This window comes from Hippopotamus amphibius, chromosome X (assembly GCF_030028045.1).
Source record: "Hippopotamus amphibius kiboko isolate mHipAmp2 chromosome X, mHipAmp2.hap2, whole genome shotgun sequence".
Classification (NCBI taxonomy): Eukaryota; Metazoa; Chordata; class Mammalia; order Artiodactyla; family Hippopotamidae; genus Hippopotamus; species Hippopotamus amphibius.
The window spans coordinates 71,728,803-71,745,529 of NC_080203.1; the positions used below are offsets into that span (position 1 = coordinate 71,728,803).

The window sequence follows — 16,727 nt, forward strand, 5'->3', positions numbered from 1 at the left end:
ACAGTGATGTGTTAATTTCAGATGTACAGCACAATGATTCAGTTATCTATCTGTCTCTATCTATCTATATTCTTTTTTAGATTCTTTTCCCTTATGGGTTATTACAAAATATTGAGTATAGTTCCCTGTGCTATACAGTAGATCCTTGTTGGTTATCTATTTTATACACAGTAATGTATATATGTTAATCCCAAACTCCTAATTTATCCCTTCTGCCACATTTTCTCAATAACAGTAGCTTTTTATGAAGTCTTGAAATCTGCTAGGGCATGAATGTCCACATTGTTGTTCTTTGTAATATCTTGGCTATTCTTGAACCTTTGGTGTTCCATGTTATGTATCTGTTTTTTTACATTTCTAAATGCTTTGATCAATGTTTAATTCTATTTTGATCAACACTTTAAAGGCCTAATGTGAGCCAAGCATTGTTTTAGATTGAGGTTTCTTAAACTTGGCATTATAGACATCTTAGTCAAGATGATTCTTTGTTGTGGGAGGCTGTCCTACGTGTACACTGAATCTCTGGCCTCTACCCAGTAGATACCAGTAGCAACTCCCCACGCCCTACCAGTTGTGACAACCAAAAATGTTTAAAGACGTTGTCAGATGGTCCCTGTGGGTGGTGGTGATGTGGGGGTGGCACAGTCCTCCCATTTGAGAACTACTATTCTAGATGATAGGGTTTCACAGGTAATTAATACTGAGCTAAGTGGAGGAATAAATGGCTGAAATACACTATGATATGGTTAAGTGTGGATATGAACCAAGAAGTGTGCAAGAACAGCAAAAATTGCCGTGGAGTTGGGTCTTAAGGCAAGGTAGTGATGTTATTTAGGAAGGGAGATGTTGTAGGTGGTAGAAAGTTTAGAGATTTGGTAAAACGGCCCTTGTTTGCCTTGAGAACAGGAAGACATTAAGTGTAATTGGAGAGGATATGGAAGGTAGAGTTTGAAGAAAAGGAAGGCAATTGGGGTCAGATTTGAAAAGGCTTTTTTTTCATGCTATGCTGTTTCATTTTTTGCCTTTTCATTGTAGAAAACCAACACATACTTTAAAAAGTCTTTAGAATAATATGTTCAACTTTTTTAAAGCAACAATAATGATGTAGTGAAATGATAAAAAGCATATGGTGGATGTTAAACTCAAGAAGATAACTCTAAAAAGGGAACACCTGTACACTGTTGGTTGGAATGTAAATTGGTACAGCCACTATGGAAAACAGTATTGAGGTTCCTTGAAAACTAAGAATAGAACTATCGTCCAGCAATTCCACTTCTGGGTATATATCTAGAAAAAATAAGAACACTAATTTGAAAAGATACATGCATGTCAGTGTTCATAGCACTGTTTACAATAGCCAAGATAATGAAAGCAACCTGTGTCCATCAACAGACAATTTGATTAAGAAGATTGTGTGTGTGTGTGTGTGTGTGTGTGTGTGTGTGTGTAAGTAATGAAATATTACTCAGCCATATAAAAGACTGAAATACGACCATTTGCAGCAATGTGGATGGACCTACATAATATTATGTTTAGTGAAATAAGAGAAAGACAAATACTATACCACTTATATGTGGAATCTAAAAAAAAATAATACAAATGAATATATATAGCAAAACAAACAGACTCACAGGTATAGAAAACAGACTAGTGGTTACCAGAGGGAAGAGGGAAGGGGAGAGGGACAGTTTAGGAATATGGGATTAACAGATACAAACTACTATATTTAAAATAGATAAGCACCAAGGATATACTGTATAGCACAGGGAATTATATCCATTATCTTGTAATAACCTATAATTGAGTATAATCTGCAAAAATACTGAGTCACTATGCTGTATACCTGAAACTAACACAATATTGTAAATTAACTATACTTCAGTTTAAAAAAAAAGGATAACTTTTCTTTCTAGGAAAATAGGAAGGGATGGAGATTTATATAAAACTAAAACTAGATGTCAGATGTGTTGCTCTTAAATTACATCACCACTTGTGTAGATTCTTTTCATCCTATATTTGTCAGAATTCTTATATAGTATCAGTTGTGATGACAATTCTTGATATTTAAAGCAGGATTGTGGTGGGCAAAGGTACAAAATTTTGTGTTTTTTCAAGCAAATTATCAGTGATATATATATATATATAATTTTTTTTTAATTGAGCAATTGTCAGAGCTTTATTACAGAAAAAAACCATTGGAGCCAATCATGGAACTGAACCCTTTAGGGGCAGGATTTTTATGGAGAATAAAAATAAAATCATATTATATTTTGTAACAAAATATAGAATTGGCTGCTTTGTAGAAACTACTATGTTAGACATAACTTGATTGAACATAATCGTTGTGGTCAGAGCATAAAGACATTTCATGCTCATTTTACACATACTTTGCTTTTTGAGAATTATTAGCTAAGTACAAATTGTGGAAGACATTGTTCATAGGTTTCTTTTCACATTTTTTTCTAAGAACTTTTATTGAGATACAGTTAACAGGCAATAAACAGCATATATTTAGAGTGTACAATTTGGTATCCCAATCTCCCAATTCATTCCCCCCCAACCCTCCCGGCTTTCACCACTTGGTGTCCATGTGTTTGTTCTCTATATCTGTGTCTCTATTTCTGCCTTGCATTTCCTCTTTCATAGTTGTTAGCTTTTGCCTTATGTATTGAGGTGCTCCTATATTGGGTGCATATATATTTATAATTGTTATCTTCTCTTCTTGGATTGATCCCTTGATCTTTATGTAATGTCCTTTCTTGTCTCTTGTAACATTTTTTATCTTAAAGTCTATTTTATCTGATATGAGTATTGTTACTCCAGCTTTCTGTTGATTTTCATTTGCATGGAATATCTTTCTCCATCCCTTTCCTTTCTGTCTCTATGTGTCCTTAGGTCTGAAGTGGGTCTCTTGTAGACAGCACATGTATGGGTCTTGATTTGTATCCATTCAGCCAGTCTGTGTCTTCTGGTTGGTGCATTTAGTCCATTTACATTCAAGGTAATTGTCGATATGTATGTTCCTATTACCATTTTCTTTATTGTTTTGTTGTTGTTTTTGTAGGTCCTTTTCTTCTCTTATGTTTCCCACTTAGAGAAGTTCCTTTAGCATTTGTTGTAGGGCTGGTTTGGTGGTCCTGAATTCTCTTAGCTGTTGCTTGTCTGGAAAGCTTTTGGTTTCTCCATCAAATCTGAATGAGATCCTTGCTAGGTAGAGTATTCTTGGTTGTAGGTTCTTCTTGGTCATCACTTTAAATATATCGTGACACTCCCTTCTGGCTTGTAGAGTTTCTGCTGAGAAATCAGCTGTTAACGTGATGGGAGTTCCCTTGTATGTTATTTGTCATTTTTCCCTTGTTGCTTTTAATAACTTTTCTCTCTCTTTAATTTTTGTCAGTTTGACTACTATGTGTCTTGGCATGTTTCTCCTTGGGTTTATCCTGCCTGGGACTCTCTGCACTTCCTGCTCTTGGGTAGCTATTTCCTTTCCCATGCTAGGGAAGTTTTCAACTATAATCTCTTCCAATATCTTCTTGGGTCCTTTCTCTCTCTCTTCTCCTTCTGGGACCCCTATAATGTGAATGTTGGTGTGTTTAACATTGTCCCAGAGGTCTCTTAGGCTTTCTTCAGTTCTTTTCATTCTTTTTTCTTGATTCTTTTCCGCATCAGTGATGATCACCATTCTGTCTTCCAGGTCACTTATTTGCCCTTCTGCCTCAGTTAATCTGCTATTGGTTCCTTCTAGTGTATTTTTCATTTCAGTTATGGTGTTGCATATCTCTGTTTGTTTGCTCTTAAATTCTTCTAGGTCTTTGGTAAACTTTTCGATCTTTGCCTCCAGTCTTTTTTCAAAGTCCTGGATCATCTTCACCATCATTATTCTGAATTCTTTTTCTGGAAGGGTGCCTATCTCCTCTTCATTTAGTTGTTTTTCTGAGGTTTTATCCTGTCCCTTCATCTGGTACAAAGTCCTCTGTTTTTTCATTTTCTCTATCTTTCTGTGGCTGTGGTTTTCAGTTCCACAAGACAAAATACTGCTGATACTGTTTGATTCTGCTGTCTGCCCTCTTGTGGAAGAAGCTATCTAGGAGGCTCGTGAGTGCTTCCCGATGGGAGGGACTGATGGTGGGTAGGGCTGGGTGGGTGGAGTTCAGTAAGACTTTAATCTGATTTGGTGGGTGGAGCTCAGTAAAACTTTAAACTGCTCGTCTGCCAGTGCCTTGGGCTGTGTTCCCACCGTGTTGGCTGTTTGGCCTGAGGATAGCTAGCACTGGAGCTTACAGGCTCTTTGGTGAGGCTAATGGCAGACTCTGGGAGGGCTCACGCCAATGAGCACTTCCCAGAACCCCTTCTGCCAGTGCCCCTGTCTCCTTGGTGAGCCACAGCTGCCCCCCACCTCTGCAGGCAACCCTCCAACACCAGCAGGTAGATCTGGTTCAGTCTCCTATGGGGTCACTGCTCCTTCCCCCTGGGTCCTGGTGAGCACAATTTTTTGTGTGCCCTCCAAGAGTGGAGTCTCTGTTTCCCCCAATCCTGTGGAGGTCCTGCAGTGAAATCCTGCTGGCTTTCAAAGTCTGATTCTCTGGGGATTCCTTCTGTCATTGCTGGACTCCCAGGTTAGGAAGCCTGACGTGGGGCTTAAAACCCTCACTTTAGTGGGTGGACTTCTGCAGTATAACTGTTCTCCAGTTTGTGAGTCACCCACCCAGCATTTATGGGGTTTGATTTTAATGTGATTGCGCCCCTCCTACCGTCTCATTGCGGCTTCTTCTTTGTCTCTGGATGTGGGGTGTCATTTTTGGTGAGTTCCAGTGTCTTTCTGTCGATGATTGTTCAGCAATTAGTTGTAATTCTGGTGCTCTTGCAAGAGGGAGTGAGTGCATGTCCTCCTACTCTGCCATCTTGATCTCTTCTCCAGAGTGATATATTTTAAACTGTTACCTGCTTTCTTGGATTGGACTTTTAGTCAGATTAACTAAAACTAGACTCCTGTAATAGTTCTGTGTCCTGAGAAAAGAAAGATATCTGAAGAATAGTTTTGGTAATTTTTATTTTGATATTATTTCAAACTTACAGAAGAGTGACAAAACTAGTACAAAGAACTCCTATTTACCCTTTCTCTAGAGTCACTATTGTTAACATTTTGCTCCAGCCACTTTATCATTTGCATATTTTCTCATTGTATTCATTTATTTTTTCCAAATCATTTGAGAGTAAATTATAGACATCATGCCCCTTTTCTCCAAATGCTTCAGTGTTTCCAAAGTACAAGGATATTTTACACAATTACAGGATAATTATCAAATCAAAAAATTTAAAGTATATACAGAACTCTTATCCAAAACCTATATATTCATAGTTCCCAATTGCTCTAATAATGTCCTTTTATTTGGAGCAGTTCTTTTGCCTCTCATTGTCTTTCCTGACTTTGACATTTTTGAGAAATACTGACCATTTAACTTTTTAGAATGTCCCTCAGTTTGGGTTTGTATGATGCTTCCTCATGATTAGATTAATGTTATGGATTTTTTTGGGCAGAAATGTAACAGAAGTGGTGGTGTGTTCTTGTTAATGCATCTTGACAGGAGACACATGATGTCAGTTGGTCCCATTACTGGTGATGATAATTTTGATCACTTGGTTAAAGTGATATTCACCAGATTCTTCTGTGTAAAGTTAATTTTCCCCCATTTTTAACTGATAAGTAATTTTGGGGGAGATGCTTTGAGACTGTGTAAACATCTTGTTCCTCAATAAACTTTCACTTACTAACATTCATTTATTAGTATTATTTTAAAAATTTGGTGATTGTCTAATTGATTTCTTCACGTTTATTAGTTGACATTTACAGAGGTGTGTTTGAAGAAAAATATTTTTAAAAGTTACATTATCATGAGAAATCATGGTGTAAAATAGTAATAGCTCTCAAATTTGAAAATAAATTGCTGTAATGAAACAAATGAGAATAAGTAATAAAATGTAATAGAAAACAATAAAAAAACCAAATGGACAGGTCTATGGAAATTGTATTAAAGCTTGCCAATCCCAGATTTGCTCTGTTTGTTTTAATCCATTTAAGAGCAGTTTGCAGAAAGATAATCCATGTGTGACAGTTTGCTGCTTTTCCCATTTTTGTCCTTGGTTCCCCACTTCTCTTAATTATGGATTGTGATCGAGGTTTATAAGATGAAAGATAAAGCCCATAACTCTGAGCTTTTAATGCATTTTTATTTACCATGCAATCATTAAAACCCATATAGACATATTAATAAAGAGCTCTCCAAATCTTGGTACTTTAAATTAGGATTTCTCAGCAGGATCACTGTTGATCTTTTTGGGATGATCATTTATTGTGTTTGTGTGTGGGGGAACGCTTGTGTGCATCGTACAGTGTTTAGCATTTGTCACATATACCTTGCGGCCCAAATTGCCCCCATTGAGAACAAACTGCTGCCTTACAGCAGTGGTTAGCTTACCCCTGTCCCATGGTTCTTTTAATTCCTTGGACATGTTTACAATTGGGGAATCAGTATTTTCAGTTAAAATGTTGTATTTTTCATAGTTATTTTTTAATCTTTTTTATTATGGTAAAATATACAGAGCATAAAATTTACCATTTTAATTGCTTTTAAGTGTACAGTTCAGTGGCATTAAGTACATTTAGTGTAACCGTCACCACAATCTATTTGCAGAACTTTTTCATCATCCCAAGGAGAAACTCTGTACCCATTAAAGAGTAATTCTCCATTCCTTCCTCCCTCCATCCCCTGGAAACTTCTATTTTGCTTTCTGTTTCTTTCATAGATGTTTTAAATCCATTTAGTTATACCATAGTTTACTCAACACTGATTAAAGTTCTAATTTAGTTTTTATAATGTGACAACTTCATGCTTTATAATACTTTTAAAATGATAATTTCTTTAGTTTGTATTACTAAGAGAGGGATTAGTGAATCAGGTTTTGAACATTTATGGTTCTTCGATCATTTACCGATTGCTTTCTAAAGGGTTGACACTTATTTACACTGTTAATATAATGTATAAGAGTACCCTTTTCACTGTACCTTCATTGGACATTATTGCTAACTCAGTTATTGGGTGTAAAATGGTACTTTGCTGTGAAGAGGTTAAAGGTAGTTTAACACATTTTATTAATTGCATCTTTTATGAAAATTGTTTGTTGTTGTTGTTGTTTTGGCCACGCAGTACGGCTTATGGGATCTTAATTCCCCAACAAGGGATTGAACCTGGGCCCTCAGCAGTGAGAGTGCGAAGTCCTAACCACTGGATTGCCAGGGAATTCCATGAGAATTGTTTCTACTATTTCTCTATGGTCCTTTGATGATGAGATTTTTAAAAATGTGTTTGATGTTTTGATAGGATTTAGATGTTAATTTTTTATCATATTTGCTGGAGGTATTTTTTCTGATTTGTTTTCCTTTTTACTTACATTGTTATGTTCTTGTAAGTTTTATTTCTATTTTTGGTAACTCAGTGTATTTACAAAATGAAAAGCTATCAAAATATACTTTTCCCTGGGAAAAAGTTAAATAAAACAGACAAATGGATCTATACTACCAAAAATAAAATTAAGTAAAAATTAACTTTGCTAGATTTCAGTATAGGACAGTCCGTAACAAGCATATTTGCCCTTAATTCCTCCAGAGCTGCTCATCTTCTCAGTTAAGATTTTAAAAATATTTTTGATTGAGATTATTATGTTGACATGTGTGCCTAATTCCACATCCCCTTCAGCCAAGCTCTGAGCACTTACCCTTTTCTAATTGTTGGGAGCTTACTCAGAAGCATCTGGAGCATGTGGTGGAGTTTGCTTAACACTTGCAGACTGCTTTGGCTGTCCCCAGACAGCAGTTGCATTTGTCGGGTGGTTTATACCCTTCTCATATTCACCTTGGGCTAGTAACTCTTCACCAAGTTGTATTTCTTTGAGGAAGAATTTCTTAACAGTGTCAACATCTTAAGGTCAGGTGACTTGAAAAGTCTAGCTCTCTCTTTGGCAAGCTTTTGTTTCTTTGTTCTTGAAGCCTGGTTTTGAAGTTGGGGGTCACTGTATCTCTTGTAGTCGAAGTAAATGCAGTACCTGATGAAAAGGGCCCCACATACACTGGTGATTATGGCACTGCTGTGGCCCACTATCTTCTCTCCATCAAAGCGTGTGGTCAGTGTCCGTGGAGCCCATGAAGCAGTGGTTGGCCTGTAGCCCTCAGAGTGGACAGTGTGCTCACACCTGATGCCTGCTACGAGAGATGTAGAAAGGCCGAGCTTGTGGCACTTCTGGCTCTAGTCGTCTGATACCCCTTGAAACTTGTAAAATATAACTTGCTTGGCTTTGGTGTTTCAACATAAAAGAAAGATTATAGTAGGCAGAGATGGGGAATGACATTCAGTGAAAATCAGAAGTAGTTTTTATGTGATCATAAATGTTCTTAAGTTTATAGTCATGTCTGAGAATATAATGTTTATACTCTTTTGCTTTATCTTTAATAATTTGTGTAGATTTTTCTAACTTTTGTTTTATTGCTGGTGTTGTATTTCAATTTGCTATTCCTTTCTCTAAAACAAGGTTCTAAAAATTTTTATGTAGTAATGATTTTAGAAGTGAGATGTTCGTAGTTTTGAGTGATAAGTTAATGGTATGGGTAGTATTTCACTTTCTAAGAAATGGCTAGCACCGTTTCCATATTAGATACATTTAGTTAAATTTTTATTTCTTATTTACTGTATCTCTGTTTTTCAAGAAAATTGCACAAGAACAGATTTTTTCCCTGTATATGAATACTATTAATAGTTAGTGATATCCTTCTAAGGAAACATGAGTATGGTTCAGCTTCCTTAGTTTTGAGTAGTGTGGCCTCATTGTGATCCAATTTTAAAAAAGTGAAGAGTTCAAAACATTTCCTTTTATTCATGTTTGTTTTATTAGTTATTGTTAAAAACCAAAATTTATTTGTGTAATGATAGATAATAAATCTGTGCTTTCTAAAAATTAGGAAACATGGTAGGGGGAGGAAGTCTGTCCTTACTCTTGGGCCAGATCTCTGTAAGGATCCTGCTATTGACAGAATGATGTTAACAAAGATAAACAGTAGAATGATGGGCAAAGTAGATTTTTTATATGACATTTCTCCCATTCTGCAGTGATAGTTAGCTTGATTTCCACTTACACTTAATTAGTTGGTGAGGGAGTGAAATGACTTTGGAACTTTGGGTAATAGAAAATAAGATATTTTCAGGTTATGGGACATAGTGTTATTAATAGAGTGAAAAGTACTTGCTTTCTATAACTTTTAGTTCTGGGTCTTCTAATGACTGTGACCTTGGACCTTAGTTTTTTTCCTTTTTGTCTAGTCTGGTCCCTCATTTTAAAGTGCTTTTAGCACTAAAATTTCCTCCCTATGACCTTTTGGGTTATATAACACTCCTATGAAGTACCTAGATAAAAAGAGGAAAGTAGTAGCATTTCAGAAACGTGGTTTGGGGTTGGGTCTCCTTAAGAGAGCTAGACTTTTCCTTTAGTCTGAGGACAGGATAATGTGAATTAAAATGGAGGGATGTTGGCATCAATACATTGCAGAAGAAAAAGGAATTGCTAATTGGTTATTATTTCTAGGAGTAAACATGCAGCTGATTTACTCTTAAAATCAAATATGAGGTTGTATCGATGATTCCTTTCAGAAGCAAATTTAATAACTGGAAGGTATCTTAACAATTATCTAGTAAAGTTTTCTAATTTCCAAGTGAGGAAATTGAGCTCTACCGAGGTTGCAGTTTGCTTAAGGTCATAATCTAATTGGTAATTAGGACTAGAACCAAGGTTATTTGACTTTCTGTACAGGGTTCATGGTGCAATACTTTGTTTTTAATAATCCATTAGAATTTTTCTATGTATTTTTATAAATAATTCAGTAAGAAAGTAGAATATTTTTCTACAAAATGTGTCATAACTCATGTTCAAGAAAATAAAGAATACTTGTTATGTCTTAGAGTGATTTTTATACTTATCTATCGCTGCACAAGTCTCAAGGAACTAAATTAGCTACGATTCTATTGTTGTGACATTGGATCATTTAGAATCTTCTTGATTCCTTATATTCTTGTTCACATGCTTCAGAGTTGTTCCCTTAGTATTTAAATTAAGATGAGGTAATTTTTTAATGAAATCACTACTGTGTAGCTCAGAGAGGCTAAGGGAACTTTCCAGGGTGTGCAGTTAATCGGTGGCATAGTTATTTTTGATCAGAAAGTTTTTTTGTCTAATATCAAAGTAGTTTGTATGTGCTTTTTGTTGCTATGTGAAGTTTCTACTTTGCATAGTTTGCATAGTTCACAGTTTTGACACTGTTTTAAGTTCAATAACCAGTTTAACAGTACAACCTTTTGAAGTCAGGGTAGATTCCATTTGGTAGGAAGAACAGTCCTGATGCCTACTATAGTAGGAGGAAGTCTGGAGTGGGAGAGAAAAAGAGGAGTAAATCAATTCTGGTCTTCTATAAAATTTGAGTAATTTCTACTAATCTTTCTGCTCTGAAAAACATTCCTTATTTGACTTTTCCATCATATGTCTTCTATATATTGAAACTTGGATCTCCCTTTCTTTATTACCTGTGTGATTTTATTATGGTAAGAAATATGGAATAAGTTAGAAGCTGGCCATGGAACAGTTAACTTTCTCTTACAGTCTTTGATCAGAGTGGGCAAAGTCCAGAAGCTTGGATCAGATTTTTGTAAAGTAATAAGCATCCTCGTATAGAAATAAGATAAGGACTGTGTTCATTGTTTAGCTTATTCAGCAAATACTTCTGTTCTAGTAGTTACTAGGGGATATGGTGGTGAAGTAGCTACTTTTCTGTGGCCCTTTGAGAATTTTTTTTCTCGTGTCTTATATATTTGTGGAATTTTTGTGTAGTGAGTAGAGTATGTTTAATTTTAATCATGGTTGATTTGCTGTAAATTCAGGACATTGGACTGAATCATTTAAAGGTCCCATTCAGTTCAAACGTTGCTAAGAAATTTTTTCCTAACTACTTTAAAAATCCTCATTCTTTTTTTTTCCATTCAACAGAAATTTATTGACCACATACTAGACATCAGAAATAGTCCTAGAACTAGAGATATAGGAGTGAACAAGACAAAGTCTGTGGCCTCAATAAGTTTATAATCCAGGGAAGGAGATGAATGATTAATAAGTAGGCAGATTCGTAAACAGGTCCTAATCATTTCCACTATTCCCAGATCCAAATGCTCAAGACATTCAAAACCATGGTTTTCCCCTGAGTTTGTGGCAAACTCATTTAGTGGCAAAACCTCACCTGAAAAGAAGTGAGGCTGTCTGTAGTTTTTCTGACATTCCGTGTGAACAGGTATATGCTAAGCTGTAGGAAAAATCCTCATTCTTAAGTAGCAATGTTTAAAAGCAAACCTTTACCTTTTAAGTGCTTTGAAATTATGATCTGGCTAAGGGGTCTTCCTAGATGGCACAGTGGTTAAGAATCCGCCTGCCAGTGCAGGGGACATAGGTTCGATCCCTGCTCCAGGAAGATCCCACATGCCACAGAACAGCTAAGCTCATGAGCCTGCGCTCTAGAGCCCATGAGCCACAACTATTGAGCCCATGTGCCACAACTACTAAAGCCCACGTGCCTAGAGCCTGTGTTCCTCAACAAGAGAAGCCACCACAATGCGGAGCCCATGCACCACAATGAAGAGTAGCCCCTGCTTGCTGCAACTAGAGAAAGCCCGTGTGCAGCAATGAAGACCCAGTGCAGCCAATAAATAAATGCATAAATAAATTTATTAAACAAAAAAGATCTGGCTAAGGTATGATCTGGGAGTTATTAGCTGGATTTAGGCTGACTACACACTTTATTTCCATTATGGCTTTGGGGAAGTTACCTAACCTTGTTGTACCTGTTTTCTCATCTGTAAAGTGGAGATAATAATAGTACCTATCTTATAGGGTGGTTCTGATGATTAAGTGAGATAATGCATATTAAGCACTTAGAAACAGTGCTTGGGAAATAACAGGTATTCTGTAAGTGTCTTTTGTCATCTTCAGCAGTTATCATCTCATGGTTGAATTTTCTATATATCTACCTAAGTCCCCCCCCCACCAGATTATTTTAAAACAAATTCCAGACATCACATTATTGTATTGAAGTTTTTTTCTTTTTAAAACAAACTATGCAGTGGGGTATTTGCTGAAACAAACTAGTATTTGCAAAAGGACAAGTGGATTCTTTTTTCTTTTGATGCCAATATAAAAAACAGTTTGTCTTCTTGACTTCTGGTAAGTGATAGTATTTTAGGTGTTTGGAGTCCATCATAATTGATGTTTAGAAGCTAATTATAGTCACATTATTGAGGTACAAAATTTTCAACATTTGATACTGAAAAATTTCAAATTTTCAGCAATGATGAAAGGATTTTACATATATTGCCCACCTAGATTCTACCTTTAACATTTTACTACACTTGTTTTATCATATATTTATCCATTTATCCAACTCTCCATTGTTTCTTACTCATTTCAAAGTAAATTCCAGAGATCAGTATAATTGAAGTCTAATTTTTAAAGCTGTCTTTTCAACTAGGTTTTTTCAGATTTCTTCTTGCGTAAACTTTATTTTTGTGAATGATCTGAAGTTCTGAGTTGTGGCCACTCATAGTTTCTGTGGTCCCAGCGCTTCTCATTTTGAACTTTGCTTTCATGTACCATGAACCTTTATTAGAATATTTAGGTTATGTACCAGTAATTCATATTTAACCAAAACCAAGTAGAATGAATAATGAGGGTTTTGCATATGTGTTTTCACTGGTCTTTAAAAAACATCTATTCTAGGAAATCACTGTGTTTCCCATTGTGGTACACTAAACTAATATGCTATTTTAGGAATCTCTTTTAAAATTTTCCATTTAACAATTACTCTGAGGGCCAAAAGTCACTGTTTGAGTGTTTATTTAGCTCTTTTTCTTTGATCTTGGTATTCTGTAAAGTGCCTAAATATTGTTTGATCTCCACGACTACATAACTTGTGACATAAAAAGCTATTTACATTATGAAGTTTTTGAATGCTCATAATAGCCATATAGTAAATGCTTATTGAGTAAGTAATAAATTTATCAATCCTTAACGTTTACTTAATTTTTTGAAGTTTTCCTTTTCCTTTTATTATCAAACTTATATGAAGGACAGAAGGATATTTTTGCTCTACATAAAGCAAAGTGAAGTATGAAGTTTATATTCTAAATATATCATTAGCATATTTCAGGCTTAAGTTTTTGAATGTAAATGGAAATAAGTAAAGAGAGTTCCGGAACATGCATATTCCAAATTAATTATAATTGGGAAATATTTCAGGCAAGAATATAGTATGAACACCTCTGTATCTACCATCTAACTTTATAAAATCTTATGTTTGCATCAGATTTCTTTTAAAGAAATAAAACATTACAGATAGAGTTGAGTTCTTATGGGTTTTTAAGTATTTTATTTACACACACATGTATAGATAAGTGTCTACATACCCATAAGCATTTTTTAGTTTTATAAGTATATTTAAGTGATACTATATAGTACATATGATTTTGCAACTTCCTTTTTTGGTTCAGTATTGTTTTGGGGATTTTGAGGTAGCTTTAGATCTGCACTGATCAGTACAATAGCCATTAACTATCTGTGGCTGTTGAGCACCTGGAATGTGACCACTGTGAATTGAGATGTGCTGGAAGTATATTTGTGCACAGGATTTCAAAGACTAAGTACGAAAAAAATGTAAAATATCTCGTTAATTATTTTATATTAATTGCATATTGAAATGATAATATGGGTATATTGGGTTAAATAAGATATTAAAATTAATTTCACCTACTTTTTCTTTTTTTAAAATGTGGCTTCTAGAAAATTTTTACTTATATTTGTGGCTTATGTTATATGTCTATTGAACAACACTGATCTAGACTGATCACTTCTCATTTAATTAGTTTTGAGTTGAATGGGTATACTACAGTTTATCTGTTTACCATTGGTGGGTATTTAGAATTTTTTTCTAATTTGGTGCTATTAAAAAATGTTACTGAGAACATTCTATAATGTTTTTCCTTTGCACATATGCTAGAGTTTCTTTAGGAGGTCAATTTTATTTTTATTTTTTATTGTAAGATAATTGCCAAATCGATCTCCATAATGGTTTTACTAACTTACATTTCCACTGGCAGTTTGAGAATTTTCTTATTCTGTAGTTCTTCATCCTGGCCAATGTGTTTTTGTAGACAACTGTAACTTAGCACTTAACAGCTGAAGCAAGCACTGGTAATTCTTTAAGTGTGTTAGCTAATTTCTCTTAGTGAATCATTTGTAATAGTCAATGCACATAGCCCCTTTTCTCTGCACTGCTTATGTTCTGAATAAATAAAAATTGATTTCAAATCAAGCAGCTATGCTGCAGACCCTATTAGTAGGCAGCCGCAATTCTTGCAACAAAAGCACATCTGTCTTTAAGTGCTGATAGCTTGACAAAAAAACTTCTGGCATCTTTACATGATGAAATACTATACTGCCATTAAAATTGTTCTAGAAAAATAATCCTGCAGGAAAATATTCACTGTATATTAATAGAGGGAAAAGGTTGCAAAGCAGTAGAGTAACCATTCGATTTTGTTAAAAAAAAAAAAATGTGTGCTAACATTTTTCCCTATGATTATCTCTGGATGGTGGGATTTTAGCTCTCATTATATTTTGTCCTTCACACTTTTCTTTATAGTCCACTTTCGATAGTGGACTTATTAGGGAAGGAGAATGTGGAGGGAGTCCCTAGCAACAATAAGCTAAAACTTCCACACCTGAAATATTCTTACAGGTGGGAGAGAGTGAGTAAATGAGCTGTAATTGTTCCCATTTTAAATACTAAATATCAGGCTTTCCTTAAGATTTTGTGTGGACCCAAATATATTATTCTTTGCCCATTGTTTTTGTAGTATTAGAGGAACTTTCCCGAGAATTAGGGATTTGTCATTTAACTTCAGTAAGACGTCCATTTGCATTTGGTATTTTCTCCTCTTGGGGAAAGGAAATAGTGGAAAGTGGATTATTTTCCAGTCCTTTGGAATAAAATTCAGACAGTTTGAGCTCTGGTCTCAACTTGCTTTCATTTGGAATTACCTGATGTAGGGATAGATTTGAGTTCAAATCCGGTTCTCTTGCTTTGTAACCTTTGGAAAATTACCCAACTTTCAAGTTGTTTTCTTTATCTATGCAGTGGAGACTGATACCTAAATGAAAATCTTTATGAACCGTCTAGCATAGTGTAAGCCCTTAACAAAATTGAGTTGCTTTATCTCCTCCTTTTCTATTTTTCAGAGTGGATGCATTTAATAGCTGGAAACAGCTCATTAGGTATCAATTTCATGAAAAGAACTATGAGTAGCTCTGATGTACATATCAAAAAGTAGAGAAGTTACCATATAAGTTGATCCTAATTTTTCATATCTTCCCCCTCAGGTGTCTATCACCTGGAGCATTGAGTTCACTACATTCTAAAGATAAGCTAAACACTGTATTTTCAAAGATGATCTAATCTGTTTATATATCTTTTGCCTTTGGAATGATGGTTTTATTGATCTTGTAAAAAAGTTAATACTATCTCAGACCTTTATCAGCAGTTATCAAAACTCCATTTAGCTAGTGCTTGCATTGCAGATTTTATCTGATTCTGTTTTTATTGATGAGGGACATAAGCTTTATTTTTATCTGGAGAGGTTTGCTTTTTATAATTACCTCAGAATTGAGTAGGGGTCCACAAATTGAATGATTACCTTAATGGCTTGTAGATGGGCTTAGTTAAAGCACTGAATATTTAGCTATAGATACAGGAATATGTGGCTTTGTCTTCTCTCAGAAAACCTTTCTCTTTGATACCTTTCCTCTTTACCAAAAGAGAAATGAGAATCTTATTTAAACAGGGTTTCAGTACTCTTTGCGTTACAATATGTAGGGATATAGATTCACTCTTATTCAAGTTCTAGAGGAAAATAGGTTTTGTTACAATGGGCAAAGTAAAATTGCATCTCTGCTTCCTCTGAGGATAGTTTGTATTTTAACCTATTTAAATCTAAATTTATTCCCTTTGAGCTAAAATGTACTTCATCCTGATAAAAACCTTCCAAAGTTTTCTTTTTTGAAAGAACTTAGTATGCTTTTGTTAGAAAATAAAGATAATGATGTACTTATGAATTTTTGTGTTAAAGTGAATAGAATATATTGAATTTAGATAGATGTGCCTCAAATGGAATAAATCTAGGCTTTTCAAATATTTATGCATATTTCTCACCCTCAACTGATCTTTATTTTCCCTTGATTCTGTATAAAACCATTATGGCTTTCTCTTTTAATACAGGAAACATCCGTGGTTCAGTGTTTGCTTTCCCAAGGTGTTCGTCAGGAAATTCCTGATTTTCTATCAAACTTTGCTTTTTAAAAGGGAGGTTAGCAGGTGTTGGAAGTAAGGTTACGAGTTTTAACCCTAAGAGAAGCTATATAAAAATTAGATGAAAAAACTTACATGAACGAGAGATTTAAAAGCATTAGGAAATTCACAGTTATAAGGATGGTTCTCCTTTCTTCCCTAGATTATTCTTGGGATACTTAACAGCCTTTATTTACCATTAGATTGTGAGTTCCTTAAGCTCAGGTCTTATACATTTATTTTTATT

At 34.9% G+C, this 16,727-nt stretch overlaps 1 protein-coding gene and 1 pseudogene across 6 annotated transcripts in view; one reads left to right on the plus strand and one right to left on the minus strand.

Annotated features, from left to right (window-relative positions):
* ATRX (ATRX chromatin remodeler) overlaps window positions 1-16,727 on the plus strand; it is a 308,545-nt gene that overhangs the window by 18,573 nt on the left and 273,245 nt on the right. The window lies entirely within an intron of this gene.
* Window positions 7,609-10,760, minus strand: LOC130842189 (mitochondrial import receptor subunit TOM20 homolog; annotated as a pseudogene).